At 46.5% G+C, this 27,589-nt stretch overlaps 1 long non-coding RNA gene across 2 annotated transcripts; it reads left to right on the forward strand.

Annotated features, from left to right (window-relative positions):
* Nucleotides 1-24,569, forward strand: LOC115938997 (uncharacterized). 2 transcript variants are annotated; one of them, XR_014141327.1, is made up of 5 exons: nucleotides 1-223; nucleotides 8,195-16,527; nucleotides 20,784-20,831; nucleotides 21,348-21,527; nucleotides 21,703-24,569. It is a non-coding gene; the product is annotated as an uncharacterized LOC115938997 (long non-coding RNA). The 2 variants fall into 2 exon arrangements; XR_014141328.1 differs by having other exon boundaries at nucleotides 22,660-24,569.
* The last annotated feature ends 3,020 nt before the right edge of the window (nucleotides 24,570-27,589 follow it).

The following is a 27,589-nucleotide window of genomic DNA, read 5'->3' on the forward strand; positions in this document are numbered from 1 at the left end:
GGTGTGTGTGGTGTTTGTGTGTGCGTGCGTGTGCGTGTGTCCGTGTGTGTGCGCGTGTGTGGCCTTTCAGAGTGTAGAATTTTTCTCCGAGTTGAACTGCTCACCGACCGACTGCCCCGAGGGGCTGAAGATGCTGCCCTAGTCGGTGGCGAGGTTCCGCGCAACAGCTGGCTGGTAGCCCGTGTCTGGCGGCGGACGCGCGCGGTGACTGTGCCGTCTTCACGTGAGCTCTTTCAGTCTTGTTCAGCCGGGCGCGTCTGGCGCGGTGCCGTCAGTCCTCCAGATGCAATCAGTTAATGTCCAGGGCGAGGTCTGTGCGCTTGGTTGGCGTCCCTGCCTAGGAAGAAGTAGAGTGTGTCAGGCAGTTTGGGGATGTGTATCGCTACAGATAGGTCAGTACAGATGCAGTTTGGGTACATTTGATCTTTCTGAGGCTTTGGGGGGATTGTGAGTGAATGGGCTATGCTGTCTGAGTGGATTGTGTACGCCATGGGATAAGGTGTTTTAGGCTGTGTGTGTCTGTATATCTGGGGGTGCACTTTCTGAGCGTTTTGTGCATTGGTGTCCCTGGGTTTGAGAGCTCTGTGTTGGCAGCTGCACCCTAGGGTGTGAGGTCTCTGAGCTGTTTGTGATTCTGGGTTTCAAGTTGTGATGTCTCTGAGCTGCCTGGGGTGGGGGGCACTGTCTTAAGGTGTAAAGGATCTGAGCTGTTGGGGAGTCTGTGTGCGAGGTACATGTAGGTTCTCTGATTTGTCTGGGGGCTTTCTCTGAAGGTTCTGTGATGTTTCCGAGTTATTTGAGCTTAAATGTCTTTCTGTTTTTGGAGGTCTTTGTATTAGCTTGGGAGGTGTCTGCATGGTTTGGGAGTCTCTCTAGGATGTGACGTAGCTAAGCAGATTTAATTTGTGTCCTTAGAGTGAAGACGTTGGTCTGTTGGCGTGTGGGAGTTGTCTCAGTGTGTATGATCTCTGTTGCTTTGGGGAGTCTGTGACTCGGGTTGTGAGCTCATCGTGCAGAGATTTTGGGGATCTTTTTTAGGTTGTGTTCAGTGATCTGTTTTTGTTGTCTCTGGGTATCTGAGCTGTTTGGGCTCTGTGTCTCAGAAGTAAAATCTTTGACCTTTGTGGTTGTGAGGTCTCTGTCCAGGAACCGAGGGCTTTGGAACGTGGCAGATATGATTCCAAAGCCCAGAGCCCCAAATCCTGCTTGTGTCATTGGGCAAGTCACCTGTCTCCTGAAGCCTAAATGTGGATCACAATCAATAAAATGGGGCCAGTGCCTGTCTTGGAGGGTACCTGTGCAACTTAGAAGTGTGTGTCAGGGTCCTGACTCCCAGCCATCGTTCCCCAAGAATTTTCTGATCACCTGCTGTGTGCCTGAGTACTTTTCTAGGAGTTGGAATACAACACAGGACAAAACTGACAAAGTCTCGCGTTTCATAGAGTTAGCCAGTGAATATATGTTGACTATCAGAGGGTGGCAAGTGCTCCATAGAAAGATAAGGCGGTTAGAGAAAAGAGTATGTGGGGAGCATGTTGTTATTTATTCAGCGTGATGAGGGAAGGACTCCCTCAGACGGTAATGACTGAGCAGAGGCCTGAGGAAGTGAAGGAGCAGGCGGTGGAACCACCTGCATTGTTAGAACATTGGAGGCAGAAGGTACAGCAGGTGCAACAGTGCTGAGGGGAAATCCACTGGGTGTGTTCCTGGATATCAAGGAGTCCTGTGATGCTGGTCAAAGCCCTCGTCGCTGGGTTTGACACATAGAGCTCATCGAAAGGTGTCTGGTGTTGCTGTCTCTGTTTCTCCCACAACCTGTGAGGGAGGTGGTCTTCATCCCCATTTTACAGACAGAGGACCCAAGGCTCCGAGAAGTGCACGGAATCTGCTCTCCTGCTTACACCTGAAATTGCTAAAAGAGGGGGAAACCTTGTGCTCCGCCACGAGAGACAGAGGGCTTGAGTGTCAGAGCTGCAGGGTGGATGCCGTCCACACTGGGTGTCAGCCAGCTAGCTGATGTAAATGATCATACGGGAATCATGACCCTCATTACCTTTCGACATTTGATGGAGGTCAGCACTGAGAAAGAACAGGGGTAGAGAAGAGAGGCAGGAAGAGGAAGCTGGAGAGCAGTGAGGGGAAAAAAAGCACTGGCTTCATGATATTGCCCAGATTTGGCCCAGTTCACCTGAATTAACTGATTGTACTGAGGTATATTCACCTCTTCCCCTCCCCTTTCTTTCCCTTCTCTTCTCTTCTGTGCTTGAGCAGTTCAGCACACTAAAGCCCTTCGGTGCTACGGAGCAAGGCAAGTGTATGTGTGGAGGGGCATCCCATACTTGAGGAGTCAGAGCCCAGGCACGGTGGGCAAGGGCATCCATACATAGGAGCAGGCTGCACTGGGGACAGAGCCCAAGGCGGTGAGGAGGATGTCCCTGGGGGTTGGATGGGGAGAAGGCCAACTGGCTCAAGGATTCTAACTCGAGTGGTGTATGGAGGTCAAGGTCAGGGAGTGGTTCAGCAGAGCATGTGAGGGTGGGCCTCTGTCGTGCAGGAGGGATGGCTTATATACAGTGGGATTCATCAACTCTGTAAATGTGTAAAAAGATACTGGGAGACATGACTCTCACTCTTGGAAAAGGGAGTTTCAAATACAGAAGGGAAGAAAACAAACAAATTCTGAGGTGTTACATTGCGATTGGAGGTCTCCATGTGAACTCACGCTTTTCGGTATGTATGTGTGCATATAGGCATAGATCGATAGATACAGATGTTCATACGCGTGTGTGTTAGGATGGCAGAGGGAAAGGAGAAATGAGCCTGGCTCAACTTGTGGTACCAATAATAAGGGACAGGTCAAGGAAGGATTGGCTGCTGTCAGAAGGACACACAAAATTGCTTGAAGGGGCTCCCACTGGAACATACTGGGGATAACTTTGTTTTTTCAGCTTTACTGAGATACCATTGATACATAACATAAGTAAACGTAAGGTATACAAGGTGATGATGTGATTCATGTATACACTGTGAAATATTTACTATGTAAAGTTAGCTAACACTCTGTTCTTTCACATAATGACCATTTTTTGTGTGCTGATAACATGTAAGATCTACTCTCTTAACTTTCCATATCTAATACAGTATTGTGAGTGCTAGTCACCATGCTGTCTATATACATTAGATCCCCATAACTTATTCATCTTCTGGCTGGAATTTTGTACCGAAGACCAGCGTTTCCCCCCAACCTCTGGCAAACACCATTCTCGTCTCTATTTCTATGAGTTTGCTTTTTAAATTTCCACATATGTGACAACATAAGGTATTTATCTTTGTCTGTCTGACTTACCTCAGTATAAAGCCTTCAGGGTCCATCCATGTAGTTGCAAAAGGCAGGATTTTCTTCTTTTTTTGTGGCCAAATAATATTCCATCGTGTATCTATAGCACATTTTCACGATCCATTGATCCCTCCATGGACGCTGATGTTGTTTCCGTATCTTGGCTGTTGCATAGTAAATCATAAAATTGGTGTTACTCCTCCAGTTTCCTTTTTCTTTTTCAAAATTATTTGACTATTCTACTTCCTTTGCCTTTCCACCTAAACTTCGTAATCAGTGTATATTTCCAAAAAAGTCCTACTGGGATTTTTGATTGGAATTGTATTAATACGATGGATCCCTTTGGGACCTGTTGACATCTAAATTATACTGACTTTATCAACCCATGAACACAGTATGTGTCTCCATTTGTTCAGGCCTTCTTATACTTCTTTGCTCCTCTTTTTGTAGTTTAGGGCATACGGATCCTGTGTATGTTTCGCTAGGTTTGAGGGGGGAAGCTATTTTAAGTGGTATGTGCCAGTGATTTCTGCTTTTTGTTTTGTTAGGTAATTGTTCATTGCTAGCATGTAGAAATTTGCTTGACTTTTTGTGTTGAGCTTGTATGCTGCAAGAGCGTTGAATGCACTTACTAGTTCTAGGAGGTTTTTGTTTAATTTCATGGGATTATCTGTGTACATAATCATGTCATCTGTGAATTGGAACAGTTTTATTTCCTCCTTCCTGATCTTTCTTTTTTCTTTCCTTTCTGGAATGGCTAGGATTTCCAGCAAATATTGAATAACAGAGGGGAGAGTGGATATCCTAGCCTCATTCCTGGTCTTAGGGAGAAAACATGTAGTCTTTCTCCATTAAGTAGGATGGGAGGTGTAGGTATTTTTGTAAGATGTTTTAAATCCAGGTTAAGAAAACTCCCTTCTGTTCCTGGTTTGTGGACTTGTTCTATCATGAATGGCTGTTGAATTTTGTCAAATGCTTTCTCTGCATGAATTGATATGGTCATGTGGTTCTTTTTTTGATACGCTAATATAATTGATTTATTAATTGACTTTTTAAAAGATTTATTTACTTATTTTTAGAGAGAGCGAGAGTGCCTGGGAGTGGGGAGGGGGGGGAGCAGGGGGAGAGGGACAAGCAGGCTCCCTGCTGAGCATGGAGCCCAAGGCAAGGCTTGACCCTAGGACCTTGAGATCATGACCTGAGCCAAAACCAACAGTGGGACACTTAACCAACTGAGCCACTCAGGCGCCCCTATTCATTGATTTTTGAATACTGCACTGCCTTTGCATGTCTAGGATAAACCCAACTGGGTCGTGTTGTATTATTATTTTTATATATTATTGAATTGGATTTGCTAGTACTGTCTTTGTCTGATTTTGGTATCAGGGTAATGGTGATCTGATAAAATGATTCAAGAAATGTTCCCTGTCTTCTATTTACTTGAAGGGGTTGTATAGAATTGCTGTTGTTTCTTCTTAAATGTGTGGTAGGATTTTCCAGAGAAACCGTCAGGGCCTGGAGATTTCTTTCCTGAAAGTTTCTAAAAGATAAAATTTTTAAAATAATATGTATGTTTTTCAGATAATCTGGGTGGTGTTTTGTGTGTGTGTTTTTGTTTTTTTGTTTTTTTTTTTTGGTTGAGTTTTAATAGTCGGTGTCTTTCAAGCAATTGATTGTTTCATCTAAGTTGTCAAATGTAGGTACATAGGTATTTGTTAGAATCTTTTCGCTGTAGAGTCTGTAACCTATTTCTTTCCTCATAGTGTTAAGTTGTATCTTTCCTTATCTTTCTTTCTGTGTCAGTCTGGATAGAAATTTATGAATTTTACTGACCTTTTCAAAGAACCAGCTTTTGGTTTCAACGACTCTTCTTTTCCTGATAACTGTTCTAATGTCTGTTTCCCTTATTTACTTGCTTTGAGTTTATTTTCTTTTTCTAGTTTCTTAAGGGAGAAGCTTTCATTATTGATTTGGGTCCTTGATTCTTTCTAATGCAAACATTTGATGCTGTACATTTACTGCCCAACGCTGCTGTAGCTGCATCCTGCAAATTTGGATATGTTGTATTTTCATTTCCATTCAGTTCATCTGATAAAGGGTTAGTATCCAGTATATTTTCTAATTTCCCTTGAGACTTGCCCTTTGCGCGCCCCATGGATTATTTAGAAGCGTATGGTGTAATTTCCTTATGTTTGGAGATTTTCCTCTTCACTTTTTCTTCCATACTCGTAGTTTTTCTCTTTTGCTCAGGCAACATTCTCCGTATGATTTCAACTATTTTATAACTTGTGATATTTGGCCTTCGGCTCAGGTCATGATCCCAGGGTCCTGGGATCGAGCCCCGCATCGCGCTGTTTGCTCAGCGGGAAGCGTGCTTCTCCCTCTCCCACTCCCCCTGCTTGTGTTCCCTCTCCCGCTGTGTTTCTCTCTGTCAAATAAATAAATAAAATCTTTAAAAAAAACCCTTGTAATATTTGTTTTATGACCCAGGATGCAGGGTACCTTGGTAAAACTCCCATATGCCCTTGAAAAGAATGTATATTCTGCCGCTGCTATGGGAAGGGTTCTGTACTTGTCGCTTACATCCAGGTAGTTTACGGTGTTGTTCAGTTCATCCACATATTGCTGATTTTCTCCTGTTCCTTCTGCATATTACTGAGAGAGTGTTGAGCTCTACAGCTATCATTTGTAGATTTGTTCATTTATCCTTCCCTTCTGTCTGACTTGGTGATGCATCTCGAAGCATTGTTGTTGGGTGTTGTGCAGAGAAGAGTTAACATAGCAGGCCCGAAACCGCTATCCTTGCAGAGATCAGCATGCTGGCCCTTACCTTGCATCCGGGAACTTGAATTTCGGAAGGCTTCCCACCATTCCCTACCCGAGCAGGATGCTTTACTCTTCCTAAACTGTCCAAACAATATGTTTCATGCTAAACACCTGCTTTCCTTCTGGAAATCTGAAATCTCTGTACGTGCTAGGCAGAGAGTGCCTATGTGTCCAGCCCCCAAAACAAACCTCAGACACGCTGTTAGTCATGAGCTTCCCTGGTAGACAGCGTTTCGTGTGACTTACCATGATTTGTTGCTGGAGGTACAAATAGCATGACTCTACTGGGAAAGAACTCTTGGAAGCTTGCACTGGTTTCCTCCAGATGTTACCCAGGGGCCCTTTTCCCCTGGGTAATTTTGCTTTGTATCCTTTTGCTGTAATAAATCTTAGCTCTGAGGATGACTGTGTGCTGAGTCCTTTGGGCCCTCCTGGGGATTCACCAAAAGCAAGGGTGGTCTTGGGACGTTGGAAACAGCGGTGGTAGCCGTGGGACTCACTAGCGAGAAGACCCTGCCTCACTAAAACGTGCTGAAAGACTTCTCTGAGTAAGGGAAGGCTGATGCAGTAGAGGGGATGAACCGTTTGTGCCCAGTGACTGTGGATATACCCATGGTATGAAGCAGCAGCTCAACTGTTGTAGCCACCTTATGACTTGGGGCTTGATTTTCTCAGGGCCAGGCAAGAGGATACAGACCTTCCCAAAGGTGAGCTTTGGGTCAGCCAAAAATGTTGAAAGTTTAACACGCTCTCTCCTCCCAAGTGGGAGGAAACAGATTTAATCAGTTCCCTGAGCCAGAAAAAGCTTTCCGTAAACCAGAGGCAAAGACGGGGTGGGGGGAAAAGCACTCCAGCCTTTTCCTCACCTTGCTTACTGCCGCTGTGGCTGGCCCTCCCCCCATTCCAACCAGGAAGCCCCCTGGCCCCTGTGTGGTCACCGGGAAGTGTCCGTTTACTGCTAGCAGTTTCCATAAACTTTCAGTGAGAGGGGAAAAGGGAGGATTTCAAAATGGCTTCGAACATTGTGGCTGTTGGCGTCCGGATGCATTGAGAAAATTGATTCAAGATGTGAGGCAGGGCCGCTGTTCAATGCAGCTGCGCCCAGCAAGGGAACGACCTTTTCTAGCCTGGTCGCTGCATGAATGAGAGAGACAAAAAGGGCAGGAGGTGATGTAAACCCATTTTGAAAATGTTGAAAATTCAGGATTTCATCCTGACAGTTCCTAATGATCACGAGTCTTTGTCGTTATGCAATAGGTTTTTCTATGCAAACGCTTTTGTCCCTTTTGAGAACAGCCCCTCCATACAAAAGGTTTAGAGGAGAGGAAGGGATAAGTAAAGAAATGTGAAAGTTCGATTTCAGAATTGTACACGCTGATTTTGTAACAGTGGAGAAAACGCAAACCTGGCCCCTGGGGAGAGGCAGAGGGAGGAAGCAAAGACATTAATGACCTCTGTTTGTCCAAACGGTTCCTGGAAACTGTCCATTTTTTGTTAAGATTAAATTTATTTATTTGACAGAGAGAGCACAAGCAGGGGGAGCAGCAGAGGGAGAGGGAGATGCTCCATCCCTGGACCCTGGGATCACGCAGGACCTGAGCCAAAGGCAGACGCTTCACCCACTGAGCCACCCAGGCGCCCCCTGTCTGTTTTGTTTTGAAGAAATACTCGCAGTGCAGTCTTTCCCAGTGGCTGTGAGCACTTTGATGCAAACTGGCTGCTGAGCCTGCAGCCACGCCTGCCAGAGCTCTGACTGTGGGACAGCAGGCGTGGCCCCAGCTCTGGGGCTTTGCCTGCGCAGCACTTCCACATGACCTCCTCCCTCGGAAGGAGGTGAACTGGTGTGTGGACAGACCACACTTTTGGAACTGACTGCCTCCAGGCAGCCCTCTGAAAGCAAGGGCTCAGATGGGGAGTCCTGGAGGGGAAGGTCCCGTGGTGGGAGGCCACAGCGAGGCCCTGGTGAACTGTATCGCCTGATTCGTGTGTGTCCAGCTCTGGGCTCCCTAACAGTTGTAAACTCTGTTCCAGGAGTGTCGCGTGTGCCCTCTGCGATTACGCTTCGTGTGTGCGTGCTCTGCCTAGCCTGCCGCTGCCTCAGCCTGGAAGACTTTCAGGTCCGCTTCTGCGTCCCGACCAGAGTGTGCTGTGCCTGGATTTGTGCCTCAGGCCAGCTAAAAACAAGGTTCAGACAGACACTGAAGCAGTAAGTTATCTCTTTTACTACGTTAGACTTTTATGGTTGGTGAGAATTGTTTGAACTGGTCAAATCTGGGACCCCTGAGGGATGTAATGGGAGATGAGTACCGCAGGCTGCTGGGACCCTGCTGCAGGGGTCCTAAGACAGGCCTGTGGCACTCACGTCCCGCCCTCCGCAGCCTGACAGGCTTCAGTCTGGACATGGTTCTGTCGTGTGGTGCGTCATTATGACGCGGGGTCCAGCCATTCCCAGTTTCCTTCAGTTCCACAGGTGTGGACTGGCCTTCTGCTAAGTGTCGGGGCCTCCGGCCTGAGGACACCACGATGAACTGGGTGTGTGTCCAACCTTCCAAGAAGGAGGTAGGAGTCTGGTGAGGGAGACAGACATGGAAGCAAAGTGGCAGTGGTTAAGCTGGTTTTGTTCGGCCGCTCCTGGCAGATCACACGATGAACATCTCCCACTGAATTCTTCCCGTCCTTTCCCAGCATATCCTGCAGAAGCTGCATCTGGTCCGTACACTTGGGTTCCCCTCATCCTGTCTCCTCCATGCACAGCCACAGCTACCGAGCCATAACTGGCATGTGGTCGCAGACTCAAAGCCAAGAAGGGAATGGCTTTCGCTGATGTGTTTTCCAAAACGGTCAAGGGTTATTGGTACCTTTCCAGGTAAAACAACATGCCAGTTTCCCTCCGTTTACAGGGAAGTTACATTCATGGAGAATCCAGTGCATTGAAGTCTCTGCAAAAAAGGTTTGCATCCCTGCAACTTTCCCTTCCTAAATGCCGGGACCTCCCTTTCATCATTTCAACAATCAAAATTGCCCTCTGAACTTTTCAAAATGCGCCAGTATTTTGGTTTAAATATTAAGTAGTATTATGCAGGTACCCTCCCCGCAAAGCCTCGTATTCACAACAGAAGGATAGGAATGTTGTGGTCCTTGCCTGCATTTGGTCAGAGGAAATAGTGTGGCAGCGTGGAGTAGGGCACAGTACCCCCCAGGAAGGATTCCGGGCACCTTCCTCTTCTGTCTGCTTTCTGTGATGAGAAAATGTTTCTGGGACAGCTAGGGTGTGAGGTAAAGCTTTGTTTCGGGGGTCACCACTGCCATGGGATGTCAGTGCCCAGGATGGTTTTGTGGTAGTCATGGCTCTTAGCTCCTGGACCTGGGCTTCTCCTCGTTGATGAGAAGCCTTTCCACGTGCGGACAGCAGAGGGGGGGCTGGGCCAGGGCTTGAAGCTACTGTCCTGTTTGGGCCAGCAGATGAGATCACAGATGGACAGCTGCAAGGAGAAGAGGGAGACGATCTTCTAAGGTCAGGGGCAGGTTTCTGGCAGGGGAAGGGAAGACATTGGCCCCAAGTTCTGGTTGCTCCAGGCTGATGTGGAATGGAGTGTGGGTGCGAGAATGAACCGAAGGCTGGGAGGAGGTGGGGATAATAGAGCGCATAACCTCACATCATATGGGATGCATGGTCCTCGAGAACAGCCCATAAAATCTTTAAAAAAAAAAAAAAGATTTTATTTATTTATCTGACAGAGACACAGCGAGAGAGGGAACACAAGCAGGGGGAGTGGGAGAGGGAGAAGCAGGGCTCCCACCGAGCAGGGAGCCCGATGCGGGGCTCGATCCCAGGACCCTGGGATCATGACCTGAGCTGAAGGCAGACACCCAACGACTGAGCCACCCAGGCGCCCCAAAGAAAATGGTTTTGAGATAGACAGACGGAAGCCTTCAGGAAGAAAGGCCAGCGGGGTCATGATGTCTTCTCAGAAAATGCACTGCTCTGCCCTTGCTTTGCCTCTCGCGCCGTATTCATTATGTCCTTTCTTCTTGCCTGCTTTCAGGCTGGTCTTCTCATGTGCGTCTGTCCAGAAAGTCAGTACCTTGGACACAGGCTTGCTCCCAAAGGGGCCTAATAAAGTTCTTGAGTGTTTCCTAGGCAGAGTTAAAAATCCCAGATTCTAGGGCACCGTCGTAGCCACACTAAATGAGATTCACTGGGTGTGGATCAGAGTGTGTGCATTTTTTTTTAAAGATTTTATTTATTCGTTTGAGACAGAGATACGGAGAGAGAGAGCATGAGCAGGGGGAGAGACAGAAGGAGAGGGAGAAGCAGACTCCCCGCTGAGCCAGGAGCCCGACGTGGGGCCCGATCCCAGGACCCTGGGATCATGACTTGAGCCGAAGGCAGACGCTTAACCATCTGTGCCACCCAGGCGCCCCAGCGTTTTTCAGAGTTCCTGGGTTCTGACTCATGTGGGCCGCTTGTCTGGGAACTACTGGAGCAGGAGAATGGTCCTCTGTTTTTCCTGTCGCCAGGCGTCTCTCTCCACTGTGAGGGTGCGGAAGCGACACCAGTTTGGTGCCTTCTCTGGTGCACAAACCCAACGCCTTTGGCTAGGAGACTGACGTCCTGTCTGCTGTTCTAAGGAGGCTCTGAGAGTACTGTTTCCAGAAAGTCTCCTGAATCCAGTCCTGTCGAGCTTCCATCTACATGATTGCTGTTGAAATCACATTTCTGTTTCCTGTGCGGTTCCATGCTATAAAACCAGTCTGGTCTGTGTTAGCCGTTATTCTAAATATTTTGCAGTGGCCATTGGAGCTTACCGTTGATTGAAGAAATACACAGCAGGGTGAGTTTTCCACAACGCCTTCAGACCTGTGCCTCCACCACTTACAGCTGGGCGACACTGAGCACGTTCCGTAACATCCGTGAGCCTCGTTTCCTGTAGCAACATGGAAACACTAGTTAGTGGGGCAGTTTAGAGCACCTTCTGTGTTAAGACAAGGAAAGTTGTCAGGACAGCGCCTGGCATGTGGAGAGCTGTCAGTCAGTTCTAGCTGCTGTTCCTTTTGTCCTTCCCACATCTCCCCGAAGCGTGTTGCGGACAGATGGTGTCGAGACTACTTCTGACTCACTGGAGGGACTTGGCGCGATCACGTCAGCTCCTCAGGGACTCCAGAACTGAGTCGGGGGCGGGGGCACAGGGGACGGCGTATGTTTCTTAGCATAGTGAGTATTCAGCTCTCCTTATGGGTGATGATGAAGTCCGAGTGGAAACTTCTCTAGGAAATTAGACCAAATGACCCGTTCATACGTCTTGTACGGTGGTCGGAAAAGTAAGTGGTCACTGGATAAGGATAGAACACGAGTCTGTGAATTTGCATAATCATGTCAAAGAGTGAAATGTAAAGGCCAAAGAACCTCATCACACGGCTTCTTTTCTTGCTGTTAGTTCTATTGAATCCACTTCTCCTGCATCAGATGGTCACAGGTGAATCCGGGAACGCTATGAAACTGTTACTAGGTCAAATTGTCATCGGTAAGACTTTATTTCTCATGGAGTTTTCACATGGCCAGTTTTATCGTGCGGATTTTTCTCTTCCATTAATACTCATTATTGATTGAACAAAAGGCCGATGTATTAATATGTTCTGAGCTCCAGCATGAGGAGATGGTAAACAGTGTTTTTGGAGAGTCTGAGGAAAGGGGCGGTGGGGAGGGAAAGGGAGAGGGCGAGGTGAAGGTATACTGGGGGCAGGAAGAGAGAAGTCGTGGCAAACAGGAGGGAAGGATGAGGGGCGCAAGCAGAAAGCAGAAGTAAAGAGACACAGGAATAGAAGCTCACATGTCAGGAGGCTTACTATAGGCCTGGCATTGTTTTTAGCTCTTTCCCTACAGATAGACTTTTTTTTAAAGTCATTGACTAGTCACTGCAACACTGGGAGGTAAGTATTTTTAAGGTTGACATGCCCTGTTTACAGACCAGGAAACTGAGACACGTGGAGGTTAAGAGGGGAAGTAACTTACCCAAAGCCACCTAGCCAGCAAGGGCAGAGTCAGGGTGGTACCCAGGTCAGAGAGAAGCATAAAGAGACGTGGGATTTGGCCCTAAACTGCAGTGCACCTCCGTGTCCAGTGTCCTCTGGCTCAAAAGACAGGTGAACGTGTGCAGCAGCTTAATCTGATTACACTGGATCTGGGTATGGATTGAACATGATGTCTCTTCAGTGCATGAGACACTGTGGGGTGACAAGTCACTCTAGGCACATCACTAAGTGGGTGTCTGGTTCATATCAAGGTCCGTACATGTGGACGTCAGCATTGGTATCCTCATCGTCATTATCATGATGGACAGTAGTTTATGGTATAATGTGAGGAAACAAAACAGCAGATGAAAGAGTGTAGATGACCTCCCCACTCCAATCTCATGATTTAAAAAATGCATAGCATGAAGCCTGGAAGAGAGTACACCACATTAAGTCATTTACCCTAAGTGTGAGATGCTAGATAATTTGCAAATAACATTTTGTTCACTGTTTGATTTGCTGTATCCTCATTCTTGTTGCACAGCCAGTGTCTCTGGTACGAGTTTCCAGTCGTTTTTATGAAGACTGCGGCTTTGATACCCTTGCCAGGTGAACACCCAGTCCGGGCATTTAACGCAGAGAGGAGCGATGTGGTACAGTAGAGAGGAGCAGCGGGGGAAGCAGAGAGCTTTGGATGGAAGGTTAGCTAAGTCTGCAAGTGCTATGAAATCGCCCCAGAGGATGCAGGCCGAAACCAAACCAGACCAGACAGCAGCTTGCATGTCCCTAAGAGGAGACGGTTGTGCCGTTGACATGAGGATCTGCACTGAGGTTTCTTAGGCTTTCATTCTCTTTTGGCCCCTGCGGTGCAGCGGGGCAGCGTGTGGTTCTTATGAGGCAGCACTGCTTTGCGCCCTGCGGTGCATGAGAGTGGCAGCCTCACCTGAAGCATTCTCCTCCTGTGGGCCAGCTGGAGTACTTTTCTTGACGTCTGGAAGCTTACAGATTCAGACGAGAAAGCAGAAAGAAAATACACCGCCCCATAGTTAGATCCAGCTCTCCTCCAGTAGACACCTACATCGCCAGTGAGCCGCATGCACAGGTGTTGTAGACACTGGTTGGGAATTAGCAGGTTGGGTTGGGAGACTCCAAGGAGAACCATGGAAGTGAATAAAAGGTGAGAAAACACGTCAAGAGGGGACGAACAGCAGAAAACTGGTGTTCTGGCCTTGCTTTTCTGCTAAGAGAGTAGCGTGCTCCATTATTGTGGGGAGAGGGCGCCCTGGCCCGAGGTCTGGGAGGGAATCACTGCACGTGGTGATGAGCATTCTGAGGACCCACCATCGGCGGTAACAAGGGGACACCGAGTGTGTGCAGGCACAAAGGTCTCAGCCTTGACCTTAGACTCGGAAAGCTTCTTAGCCCCGCTGACAGTCATGCTGCTTCACCTTACAGAAGCTCAGAGCCACCATCTAGCAAAACTGCTGGTGCTCCTCCACCTCCTAATCCCCTCAGGGTGTCTGCTCAGGCACTGCTCACTGATCTGCATGGGTATGATGGTGATCGTGTGTGTGTGTGTGTGTGTGTGTGTGTGTGTGTGTAACAAACACAGGGAGAGAGACTCCATTCATTTAACTGTGATTCACCAAGTCCCCAGCCACTATCTAGACACTGTGTTGGGTGCTGGGGGATAGAATGAATAAAGACACTTCCCTGTTTTCGTGGCGTTTGTGCCAAATCACAAGAGAATAGTTCATCTAACCATCATACACAGAAACTTAAAAATTGCGCCTGTGATTAGTGGTGCCAAAGAGGTGCATTTTATGGAGGTATGATTGATAGGTAGAGCTGCATGTATTTTGTGTGTACAACTTGATGAGTGTGTATGCAGATGTCTCCATCACTGCCATCAAGGACGAAGATGTAGCCGTCACCTCCCACAGTTTCCTCCCACCCCCTTTGTTCTTGTGGGTGTGGTTATTACTATATTACCATCATTAGTGGTAAGAACACTTAACATAAGATCATCTCTTAGCGATTTTAAGTCTACAACACGGTATCATCAGCTAAAGGCACTGCGCTGTAGAGTAGATCTCCAGAACCTATTTTTCTGGCATAATTAGAACTTTGGACCTTTGACCATCACGTCCCCACTTACCCCTGCCCCGACCCCTGGCAACCATCGTTCTACGCTCTGCTTCTAAGAGTCTATTTTAGATTGCGTGTATAAGTGAGATCACGCAGTGTTTGTCTTTCTGTGTCTGGTTTATTTTAGTTAGCCATCATGCCCACCGGGTTCGGACGACATGCTCTTATCCGTAGAAAACCCTGAAGACTCTGACAAAGACCAGACCAAACCAAAACAACCGTTAGAACTAAGGAACAAATTCAGTAGTATTGCTTTCATTTGTAAAAAGAGTTTACTGGATATGAGATTCTTGGTTGTTGAGCATTTTGAATGATTATCCCACTCCCTTCTGGCCTCCATTGTTTCTGCTGAGAAGTCTGCTGTTAATCTGATTGGATTGCCCCCGTAAGTGAGGGGTCATTTTCTCTTGTTGTTTTCAAGAGTTTCTCCTTGCCTTTGGCTTTCAGCATTTTTCCTATGATATGTCTGAATCTCTTCTCGTTTCTCCTGTCTGGAGATCCTTTAGTTTCTTTCAGGCAGTTTCCTTTTGAATATTTTTTCTGCTCCTTTCTGTCTGTGTTGTGGCATTCTCGTGCTCTCTCTGGGCGTTCCTAAGAGTGTCCCACATTCCTGTGCAGCTCAGTTTATTTTCCTCATTTGTTTTCCTCTCTTTCTTCAGATTCAGTAACCTCTATACGTCTGTCTTCAAGATGGCTAAATCTTTCTCTGGTAGTTCAACAACTGCCGATCCCCTTGAGTGAATTTTTGACTTCAGTTACTGCACTTTTCAACTCCAGAACTTCTATTTGGTTCTTTTTGATAATTGTTCTCCTCTATTTGATGGGACATTTTCATCATACCTTCCTTTACTTCTTTGATTGTGGTTTCCTTTTGTTCTCTGGACCTATTTATAACAGCAACTTTGAATTCCTTGTCAAATCTGACATCTGGTTGCAACCACAGGCAGTTTCTGTTGCTCGCTTATTCATACTTTCCTGTTTCTTTGCATGTATCCTAAGTGTTTTTTCTTGTCTGGAAACTGACAAATCTAAAATAGTCCGGTTGCTACACTATCTAAAATATTATAGCAATTCTGGGTACTGGACTGTCACACCCCTTCCTGGGTTTGTTATTGCTGTTAGCTTGTTTAGTTGTTTAGTGTCTGGCTGGTTTATTTAGAGTCTGTTTTCCCTCCTTACTCTCCCCCTAGCCTCGCCCCCCATCCTAGCTGTGTTATGCTTCAGGTTTGACTCCTCAGGGAGAGCCGACATGGGTATGCCCACTGTCACCTTGGGATGACTGGTTTGGGCGGGGCTGTCTTTGATTGTCTCTTTCCCTGACCAAACCCAGCTGTCCAGGTCCACTAACTGGGGGCTGCTTCTACTGTTTTCAACAGTGCCCTGGCTGTCTTGCTTCATAATATGAACCTGTGAAATCCCCGCTCCTTTGAAGGGCCAGCTGTCAAGCTTAGTGTCTGAGATTTTGTTCTGACCCTAGGCAGGCTCCTTCCAGCTGTCTCTTCTCCCTGATTGTGTCAGGTAATCCAGCCAGCCTACAGTTGATCCTCTATGTCCAGGAATTCCACCAGTCTCCTCCGGGTTGCCTTTTACCACAGCCTCCACTGTTTTGAATGTGCACCTAGGCCTAACCTTCGAAACACTCCATTGCAAATGGAATTCATTCCTCTGAGAGGAGCTCTCTGCTTCAAAACCTCTGAGCCACAATTCTGTAGTTGGGGAGTGGGGACGATGGTGGCACACTTCCCTTTCCTGTTTTTTAGTAGTATACTATGCAGTGTTGCTTTTTACAATGTCCGTTTTTGATTGTTTATGGCTGGTATATACAAACAATTGACTTTTGCATACTGATTTTGTATCTTGTTACTTTGCTAAACTGGCCTCTTAATTCAAGTAACTTTTCTGTGGATTCTTTTTATGGAGTCAGGTTTTGCCTGTGAATAATGACTGTGTTACTTCTTTCTTTCTTCTTGACTTTTTTATTGGCTAGAACAGCCAGTAAACTATCGACTAGAAGTGGCAAAAGTACACATACTTGCCGTGTTCGCTGTCTTAGAAGGGAAGCATTCAGACCTTGACGATTCACGATTACATTAGCTTTCGATCTTTTTGTAGGTGCCAATTATCCGTTTAAGGATGTTGCCATAGACCGAATGAATATTGCCATCTCCCCAGCATTCATGGTGAAGCCTTTCTCCAGTATGATGGTAATTGGAGGTGGGCCTTTGGGAGATGATCAGGTCATGAGCATGGAGCCCACACGAACGGCATTAGCACCCTTATAAAAGAGACCCCTGAGAGCTCCCTCAGCCCCCCTGCCATGTGAGGAGAAGAAGTCAGCAGTCTGTGTGGCAGGACGCAGGGCCTCGCCTGATGCCGAATCTGCTGGCACCTTGATCTTGGGCTTCCCGGCATCCGAAAGTGTAAGAAATACATTTCTCTGGTTTCTGTAACTCATCCAGTCTATGGTAGCTTTGTTACATCCACCCTAAGAGACTAAGATGGAAACCCCTCTCTATTCCTGATTTGCTAGGAGTTTTTCTCAGGTACATTTTACCAAATGCTTTTTATGCATCTGTCGAGATGCTCATATATTTTTAGTCTGTTATTATGGTCGGTTAGAGTGATTGATTATCAAACACTCAACCCGTCTTGAAGCCGTAGAGCAAATGCCATTTCACTATGGTATTTTATCTTTTGTATATATCGTTGGTTTCAGACAGCTAATTTATTTTGGATTACTGCATCTGTGCTCATGAGTTACATTGCTCTTGTTAGCCTTCAAAGTAAAACAGCCAGTTATTTTACCAGCAAAAAAAAAATGCGTCTGTTCAGGAATAGTGGAGAATTAGAAATTGGAACAAGCAACCTAAGGCAAAATCCTAGGCAAGTCCAACAAACAAAGGAGAGGAATGTTATTTTATGGAGAAGGAGGAAGTCGGAAGGGGTTGTTTTGAACAAAAGTCCATTGGAGAAAAAGCAAGAGTTCGGAATGATGACAGCTTCTCATTGGCTGCGTTGCAGGGGTAATTGCTATCTTGTAGGCGATGCTGTGTTGGGGCCTGGAATTGAGGTTCTTTCATGTTGATTAGTCTTCTGTTGGGTCTGTAATGGACAGCCCTTCCTGTAATTGATGTTGAGCAGTATGGCTCTCCCTTCTAGGCTCTGAACTCTATAGTGATATTTCCCTTTATGTTTTTTCACAGTCTGTAATTTATAAAAAACGTCTTGTCTTGCTTTGATGTCAGGATGTTGCTGGCTCTATAACATGCTTTAGGACGTGTAACATCATCTTCAGTTACCTGGAAGATTTTGTACAAAACTGGCATTATTTCTTCATCTGTGTTTAACAGAATTTTTTTTTTTTTTTTTATAGATTTTGTTTATTTGACAGAGAGAGAGAACACAAGTAGGCAGAGGGGCAGGCAGAGGGAGAGGGAGAAGCAGGCTCCCCGCTGAGCAGGGAGCCCATGTGGGACTCGATCCCAGGACCCTGGGATCACGACCCGAGCCGAAGGCAGCCGCGTAACTGACTGAGCCACCCAGGCGCCCCTGATAGAATTTAAACAATGAAGCCACTTAAGCCTTGAGTTTTTTGTGAGAGAATGTCTTTTTTTGTGTTTGATTTATTGAATTCATTCTCTTTGACAGGTATAGGGCCGTTCGTGTTAACTATGTCTTTTTTTTTTTTAAAAAAAAGATTTTATTTATTAATTTGAGAGAGAGCACAAGCAGGGAGAGAGGCAGAGGGAGAGGGAGAAGCAGACTCCCCGCTGAGCTGGGAGCCTGACGTGGGGCTCAGTCTCAGAACCCTGAGATCATGGCCTGAGCCAAAGGCAGACACTCAACCATCTGAGCCACCCAGGCGTCCCCGTGTTAACGACTTCTTGACTGAGGTTTGCTAGCTAGTGTCTTTCAAGGAGTTTTCCCATTTCATCTTTGTTTGGATAATATTTTTAATAATATTTTCTTATCCAATTCATCTCTAAAGGATCTTTATTGATGTCCCCTCTGGCAAAACTGATATTAGTCATCTGTGTCACTCTGCCCTCATTCATTTTTTTAACGATTTTATCTGTTTGACAGAGCCACAAGCAAGGGGAGTGGCAGAGGGAGACAGAGAAGCAGGCTCCCCACTGAGCAGGGAACCCGACACGGGGCTCGATCCGGACCCTGGGATCATGACCTGAGCCAAAGGCAGACTCTTAATCGGGCCAAGCCACCCAGGCACCCCTGCCCTCGTTCATTTTTATCACTCTGGCTAAACCTATTAGATTTACTGATCTTGTCAAAGAACCCATTCTTAGTTTCATTGATTCCTTTGTATCGATTTTATGATTTCTACTAAGTTGATTTCTGTTCAGACCTCCCTTACACTTTTTCCACTTGCCTTAGGTTTAAATTGATTTTGCTTTTTTAATTCCTTAAGGTGACAGCTTAGATAATTGATTTGAGACAGTTCTTCTTTTCTAATACAAGTATTTAATGATAGAAATTTCCCTCAGTGCATTGTTTTAGATTCACCTCACAAATTTTGATATACTGTGTTTTCCTTTTCAACTTCTTGCGGTTTCTTCTTTGATCCCCGCGTTATTTAGAAATGTCATTTAATTTCAAAATATTTTGTGGTTTTCCAGATACCTCGCTGCAACCCATTTCTATTTTAATTCTTTGTGGTCAGAGAACCTAGTTTATATGATTTCAGTCCTTTAGAAGTTGAGATTTGCTCTATGGCACAGCATATGGTCTATCTTGGTGAACTCTGTATGTGCACCTCAGAAGAATGTGTATTCCGCTGTCCTTCTGTAAGTATCAGTTAGGTCATGTCTGTGGATAGTGATGCTCCGGTGTTCCATAGGGGTCTGATTGTATTGTCCACTTGTACTGTCAGTTGTGGGCAGCAGAGTGCTGAAGGCTCTCGCTATGACTGCTTTGTCTGTTTTTCTTCTTAGTTGTATTACTTTTCAGCTCTTGTGCTTTAAAAACTGCATGCGCGTTCGTGATTTTTATATCTTCTCAATGGCTAGACCTCTCTTTTATTATGTAAATCTGTCTTTTCCCTTGTGGATAATCCTCGTTCTGCATTGTATTTGTGCAATATTAATTTAGCCCCTCCAGCTACTCATTTGATTCACGTTTGCTGGGTGTGTCTTAGTGTGGTCGGGATGCAGGAACAAAATACCGCAGACGAGGTGGCTTATGCACAAACTTATTTCTCACAGTTATGGAGGTTGGAGAACCAAGATCAAGGGCCAGCTTGGTTGGACTCTAGTGAAGGCCCTGTTCTGGGTCACGGATTTGTGGTCATGTGACCTGGATCTCTCTGGAGCCTCTTTTATAAGGGCCCTTGTCCCGTTCATGAGGGCTCTGCCTGAGGACCTACCCCTCCCAAAGGCCAGCCTCCTAATACTGTCATTTTTGAGGGTTATATTTACCATGAGAGTTTGGGAGGAGACACCTTCAGACCATAGCATTACCATTTTCCATTCACTTACTTTTAACTTATATAGGTATTTATACTTAAAGTGGGATTCTTTTGACACTATATAGTTGGGTCTTGCTATTTTTATCTAAAGTGTCAAATTGGGTCTTTTAATTGATGCATAGGCAATGTACATTTAGCGTGTTAACACTTTACATGTACAGGTAACCATCTGGCTGGCTGTATATTTCTATCATATGTATTTTTTATTCAGATGTTCCTATTCCCTCCATAATTTTGGATCAGTTGAACATTTGCTGTTACTGCAGTTTATCTCCACTGTTGGCTTACTAGTTCTACACCTTAAAGGTTCTTTTCAAGTGGTTGCTCTAGGGTTTACAGTATATATTGGTGCTTGTCACAGCATGCATTCAAATGATATTCTACCACTTCATGTACACTGTAAGAATCATACGACTGTACCCCCACTTCCTTTCTCCCATCCTTGGTGCTGTGGTGGCCTTGCATTTTATTTCTACCAGTGTCTTAAACCCCATAATACATTGTTACTATTATTACTTTAGATACTTCTCTTTTAAGGAGATTAAATATAAGAGACAAAATTCCTATTCAGCCACAACTTTACCATGCCCAGCACTATTCAATTCTTTGTATAGATCCTGATTTTTCTTTTTTTTTTTTTTTTAAGATTTTATTTATTGATTTGACAGAGAGAGAGGGAGAGAGCACAAGCAGGGGGAGCGGCAGGCAGAGGGAGAGGGAGAAGCAGGCTTCCCCACCGAGCAGGGAGCCCGACGCGGGGCCCGATCCCAGGACCCCGGGACCATGACCCGAGCCGAAGGCAGACGCCTAATCGACTGAGCCACCCAGGTGCCCCAAGATCCCTGATTTTCTTTGGATATCATTTGCCTCTTCCCGAAGTACTTCCTTTAACCTGTTTCGTAGGGCAGATCTGCTGGCTGTGCATTTCCTCAGCTTTTTTGTTTGTTTTGAAGTTTTTGTTTCACCTTCATTTTTCAGAAGCATTTGCATGAATCCGAAAATTCTGGGTCACATGGATTCTGAGGAGTAAGTAGCCTGCCATCCTGTTTGTTCCCTTGTATGTAATGTGTCCCTCTTGTTTGCTTTTTCATCAGAGGGTGTCGGTGTTTGAGTCGATCTTTTCGTTAGTCAAGTTGGACTTCAGTTCTGTTGTTGCTATAGTTAGTTTAACCCTAGCATAAACTAGATTGATACACAAAAATCAATTCTATTTCTATACATTAGCAGTGAACAATCCAAATAAGTAAGAAAAGAAAGCAATTTCAGTTACAGTAGAGTCAAAAGAATGACAGATTTAGGAATTAATTTAACCGAACAGGTGTGAGAGTTATGCACCGAAAATTACAAAACACAGTTGAAAGAGATTAAAGCATACTTAAATGAATGGAAAGACCTCCTGTGTTCATGGATTGGGACACCTGATGTTAAGTTAGCAACATTCCCCAAATTGATCCAAGCATTCAGTATAATCCCTATCGATATTCTAACTGCAGTGTTTTAGAAATTGAGAGACTGATCCTGAAATTCATGTGGAAATTTCAGGGCCCCAGAACAGCTTAAACGATCTCGCAGAAGACAACCAAAGGTGGAAGACTCATGCATTCTGATTTCAACCATTATTTCAAACCTCCAGTAATCAATACGATGTAGTACTGATGTAAGGATGGACATAGAGATCAACGGAATAGAACTGAGAGCCCAGAAATAACCCATACAACCACGGTGAGTTCATTGTGGGCAGCAGTGCCAAGACAATTACATGTCCCAAATGGTGCTGGGACAACTAGATACTCACATTTAAAGAATGAATTTGAATCCAAACTTCCTAGCATAGATAGAAATTCAGCCAAAAGGGACCAAAACTCAAAATCTGATTCTACCCTGTCCCCACCCTCAGTATGATTTCAGCTTCATGAAAAGAGGAGCACATGTGGGTCTTCTGTGATGTCTCCCCAGCATTTAGAACAGTATCAGGTACACAAGTAGGTACTCCAGAGATGTTTCTGTAGTAGCCAAAGGAACCTTGGATCCAGCAATTTCCACTGCTACAACTATAAAACTTCTATAAGAGAGCATAGGAGTAAATCTTTGTGACATTGGGTTAGGTGATGGATTCTTAGCTATGACACCAAAGCACAGATAATAAATGCCAAATGGATAAAAATGACTTCCTCAAAATTAGAAAAAATTTTTGCTTTAAAGGACACCATAAGAATGTGAAAAAAACGGGGCGCCTGGGTGGCTCAGTTGGCTAAGCGACTGCCTTCGGCTCAGGTCATGACCCTGGAGTCCCGGGATCGAGTCCCACATCAGGCTGCCTGCTCAGTGGGGAGTCTGCTTCTCCCTCTGACCCTCCTCCCTCTCATGCTCTCTGTCTCTCATTCTCTCTCTCACAAATAAATAAAATCTTAAAAAAGAATATGAAAAAAACAGAAACAAAGAATGGAAGAAAATATATGTGTATTAATAAGGGTCCCGTATTCAGAATGTAAAAAGATTTCTTACAAATTAACGGTAAAAAGACAACCCAATTAAAAATGGGCTAAGCATTTGAATAGACATTTCTATAAAAAAGATATACAAATATCCAATAAGGACATGAAACGATGTTCAAAAATATCAGTCGTTAGGGAAACAAAACTTGAAAGCACAATGAATTACAACTTCCCACCCACTAGTATGGATAGAATTTCAAAAATGAAAATAAGAAGGGTTGGGGAGGATGTGCAAAAATTGAAGTCCTCATACATTGCTGGTGGGGATGCAAAATGGAACATCTGCTGTGGGAAACAGTTTGGCAGCTCCTCAAAAAGTTAAACAGAATTGCTGTGTGACCCAGTTATCCCACTCCTAGGTATCTATCGAAGACAAGTGAGGACATAAGCTCTCACAAAAATTTGCATACGAATGTTCCTAGCAACATTAATCACAACAGTCGAAGAGTGCAAACAACCCAAATGCCAACCGTGTCATGAATATATCACATGCGGTGACCTATACATACAGTAGAATAATATTCAGCCAAAAAAGAATGGAGTCGTGATACTTGCTACAACATGGATGAGTCCTGAACATATTATGCTAAGTGAAAGAAGCCAGACTCAAAGGCCACATAATGTATGATCCTGTTTAGTTGAAATATCCAGAATGGACAAATCTGTGGAGACATGAAGCCGACGAGTGAATATCCAGGGTTCCTGGGACGGGATTGGGGAGGGACTGCTAATGGTACAGGGTTTGTTCTGGAATTAGATCTTGGTGACGGTTTGCACAACCTTGTGCATATACGGCTAAAAAGGGTGAATTTGATGGTATACGACTTACAGCTCAATAAATTGAAAAAAAAAATTAAAGGATAGCATGGACCTTTGGATCGGTTTTTGGCCATTTTTAGAAATACAGTTGGCTACACCCGAAGACATAGTAAGCTGTCCAAATCTTGCCTTCATCAGTTTGGTCATCAGAGGTGACCACCGTAGCCGGATTAGGTGTTTCCCTCTTGTCCCTGTTACCCGTATTTACAAACTGCATGTCACATACATATACACATACAGACACTGGTTGACTTAGGGGTAGTTATTACATGCTACTCCCCGTTTAAAAATATATATAAAAATAAAATAAAACTCCTGGCCAGTACAGATTTGCTCCTCTCATTGTGTTTCAAGGCCAGTGGGTGGTCCATGGTATGATATGAACACTTCATCTCTCATTTCCCCTTCCAAAGGTTGTTGACTGCTAATGGCCATTTAGAGTTTCTTTCCCCCAGAAATTTGTCTTGTCATTGTACACAAAGCCTGTGCAAATATTTCTCGTTTTTTGTTAAGATTTTATTTATCCATTTGACACAGAGAGAGCACAAGCACGGGGAGTGGCAGAGGGAGAGGGAGAAGCAGGCTCCCCAGTGAGCAGGGAGCCCGATGCAGGGCTCGATCCCAGGACCCCGGGATCATGACCTGAGCCGAAGGCAGACGCTTAACCGACTGAGCCACCCAGGTGCCCCTCAGCCTGTGTAAATATTTCTTTAAGACAAGTTGGCAGCAGTGGAAATTGCTGGATCCAAGGTTCCTTTGGCTACTACAGAAACATCTCTGGAGTACCTACTTGTGTACCTGATACTGTTCTAAATGCTGGGGAGACATCACAGAAGACCCACATGTGCTCCTCTTTTCATGAAGCTGAAATCATACTGAGGGTGGGGACAGGGTAGAATCAGATTTTGATAGATGCCGCCACAGAGCCCTGCAGAGTTGTTTTACCAATTCATGCTTCCCTCGGTGTGGCTGGGGTAACAAATGCCCCTTTGCTGGCCTCCTCAGCACCCCATTCATGAAGTAGGGGCTGTTGACAAGAGGCTGAGCTCTTTATCCCAGGCTGTCTACACGATCTTGGAGTCTGCAGCTAGAATGATCCCTGAGGGGATTTTAAGAGTAGCGAGACCGAGATGGAAAAATCCACTACCCATTTAAGTGTATTCCCGGGCAGGAGGGGAGCTGGAGGGTGTTGTGACCCTGTCTGGGCAAATTACCAGAGCGTGCAGTGACAGGAGAGGGTGAAAGGTTGGTAGAGGAGCAGTGGGAGGTACCTTCCCGTGCTAGGATGTACCACTGAGAGGCCCAGAAGCAGCAGTCCGCTCTGGGAGGTACAACCGGGAGTGAGGGAGGCTTGTGTTCCCAAACAAACCATTGTGTGCATGGTGCGGGGAGCTCACCACCATGCAAGGACCTCCACTTCCCCTGAGGTCAACATCATCCCACCTTTTTTTTTTTTAAAGATTTTAGTTTTTGACAGAGAGAGAGACAACGAGAGAGGGAACACAAGCAGGGAGAGTGGGAGAGGGAGAAGCAGGCTTCCCACCGAGCAGGGAGCCCGATGCGGGGCCCGATCCCAGGACCCCGGGACCATGACCTGAGCCGAAGGCAGACGCTTAACGACTGAGCCACCCAGGCGCCCCTCCATCATCCCACTTCTGACCCCACCCCGTCAGCTCTACAGATTCTAATCAAATGGGGACTAGGGAAGATGGCAGTGGAGCTCGTGGATGGTTCCCTGATAGGTGAGCAGGGCGGAGATGAAGGACACCACTGGATCTGACTGGTCTAGATGGGATTGCCTACCAGGATCTTCCAGGGGAGAGAGCTCCCGTTGGCTGGAAGTGGGGGTGTCCTCAGAGAGATTGTGGGTGCAGAGGTGGGGCTTTGAAGAGTGGAGGTAGATGTGTGTGTGGGGGGGTTGCAATCCTTCTCTGGAACCTCAGGCTGCTAATCTGCAGAAGAGGCTGAAGATACTAGCCAGCTCAGTGGGATCACTGGCTTTTATTCTGTCCTCTAGTCTATTTTCCTGTTATGTTTTTTAACAGTGGGTACTGGATCCCACGATACGGACATCAGCGCCCAATAACCAATCACTAAATCTTACTCCAGTGTCCCGTTATGTGCCCACCAGACTACATGGAGGTCTTGGATGGGCAGAGAGCTTTCAGAGAGCTCATGACCTACTCCAGGCCAGGTTTCTCCAGGGAACCCGACGGTGACCTACTCAACCCAAAGAGGTGAATGCTTAAATGATGGGATTTTAAGCATTAGACAGGGGAGATGTTTGGCTGAGGGTAGGTAAGTAGGACATAGGTGGGTTCTCAAGTCAGTGAACTTCTCCCCAGTCAGGCATTAAGCCCTGACTGTATTCACACCTGAGTCTGAAAGGCTGCAGATGCAAGACTGAGTTCCTGGGTTCGTGAAAATCCACCATGGCCTCAGAGGTGGGCCAGTGTGTGTGTCTCCTGAGGAGGACAAGGTGCACCAATCGGGCCCACATCAGCCTCTGTCCCCAAATTCCACACCTTACAGTAGATACTGCCCTTGGGCAAATAGCCCTGCTCTGGTGTTGGCCTCATGGTGTGAGAAGAGAGGGGAAATGCGCGTGCCTCCCTATTTGCACAAAGCGTGGCAGGAACTGGAGACCCTCATGCCACCTTTCCTTTAAAGCAGAATTAGGCATTGAGAGGAGGGGACAGGCTTCCTCTTTGGGGAGAGGATAAGGTGGAGCGGTGGGTGGAACAGGGGTGCGCCTCGGTGGTCAGGCACGTGGTCTGTGGCATATCTACCTGGCAGGGCAATGCGAACCCCTTCCCCATCTCCTTCCCCCGCTCATGTTCACTGGCTTGCAAAGGATCTGCTGGCTGAAGGTGTCCTTCTGGTTCGGGGCTCAGATGGACCCTGGGAAAACCAGGTGGCTGCAGTGCCTCCAAGGTTTAGGAGCTGAGAAGGCTGAAGGAAGCGCTGTGTTCAGGGTGAGTGGGATGTGGGCCAGGCCTTCCACAAGGCTGGGCCGGGGGGGCCCTGGATCCACCCTGAGCAGCATGGGATGTGCTGCTCCACGTTCCACAGCTTCCACTCCTCAGCAGGAGGGCTCTGGGGCCTTAAGGACAGTGTGAGTCTCCTGAGGATGTTATGAACACTTCCAACCTAGAAGATATCCCTTTTGATGGGCGGAGGGCTCTACCGTGTGTCCAGCCTGGCGGAGGGCCCGCTGCCCTCCTGGGTGTGGCCTGGGCCTAGTGCAGCTGTGTCTTTGTCCGGAAAACAGGCAATGACGGCAACACCTGGGGGTCATCCTTCGCCTGGAAAAGGACGTTCCTCAGGTGCCTGGACGGGCACACTGGGATAGGGGCTAATGCCCTGGAGACAGCTGTGTTCCAGAAAGGCTCTCTGTAATTCTGTCTTTCAGTCTCTGTGTCTCACTCATGGGGCTGGGTGAGACCTCACTGGCATGTGTCCTGTGTGGGGTGACTTTTGTGGTCAGAAGCAAGATGTCATTTCTCTGAGCTGGTTTGGGGTCTGTCCAAGTTTTGAGGGGTCTGAGCTGTGTGAGGGTGTGTCCGGCGTGTGAGATCACTGAGCTGTGGAGTGTTGTGTGTCCCAAGGGAGAGTTCTCTGGTCTATTTAGGGCTCTCTCCCAGTGTGTGAGGTATCTGACCTGTTTTGGGTGCAGTGTGCACAATGTAAGGTGACTGGGGCTGTTGCCATGATGTATTGCGGGAATTAGGGTTTGGGCTGTCCTGAGCGACTCTGTCGAGGCTGACATGTTTGAGCTCCTGGGGGCCCATACTGTAGGTTGTGCGATCACAAAGGTTATTGGTCACAGGACAGGAGGTGTCCGAGCAAGCTCTGTGTTCACCGTACAGGTGCTCTGTGCTGTTTGTGTGTCTGCATGCAGGGTTGTGAGCTCTGTGATTGTGTGGCATCTACGTGCAGGGTGTGAGGTCTGTGAGCTGTTACGTCTCTGTGTTGCAGGTTGTCAGGTTCCTAAAGTGCATGTGGGTCTGTAGTTTAGAATTTATTGTCTCTGAGCTGTTTCGTGTCTCTCTCCTCATTTCTTGAGATCCCAGGAGTTTGAGTTCTGTGCGTTGTTTAATCTTGTATGTCCAGTGCATTGAGGTCTCCTAGCTGCCCTTTCCTGGGTCTGGAGCTCATCCACTCCAGCTCCCAACACCCGGGCTTCCTTGTCTAGGCCAGTGAGTCTGTGTGGTTGGCTTCCCTCAGTGTGTTATTGGGATACAAGTCTGTGTCCAGGGTGTGATGCTTCTGAGCTGGGGGCGATCCGGGTCCCAGGGTGAGGCCTCCTCTGTTTGTGGTGCTGTGTTGCAGGCATTGAAACTTCTGAGCCACATGGCTGTTTATATCGCCATTGAGAGACTTTGTCACATACCGAGTTCAGACATGAGGTGTTTGTGACCTCTACCCAATGTTTCAGTCTGACAACTGTCCAGAAAGACAGAGCTTGAT

Source organism: Leptonychotes weddellii, chromosome X (assembly GCF_054177405.1).
Source record: "Leptonychotes weddellii isolate Sample4059 chromosome X, ASM5417740v2, whole genome shotgun sequence".
Taxonomy (NCBI): domain Eukaryota; kingdom Metazoa; phylum Chordata; class Mammalia; order Carnivora; family Phocidae; genus Leptonychotes; species Leptonychotes weddellii.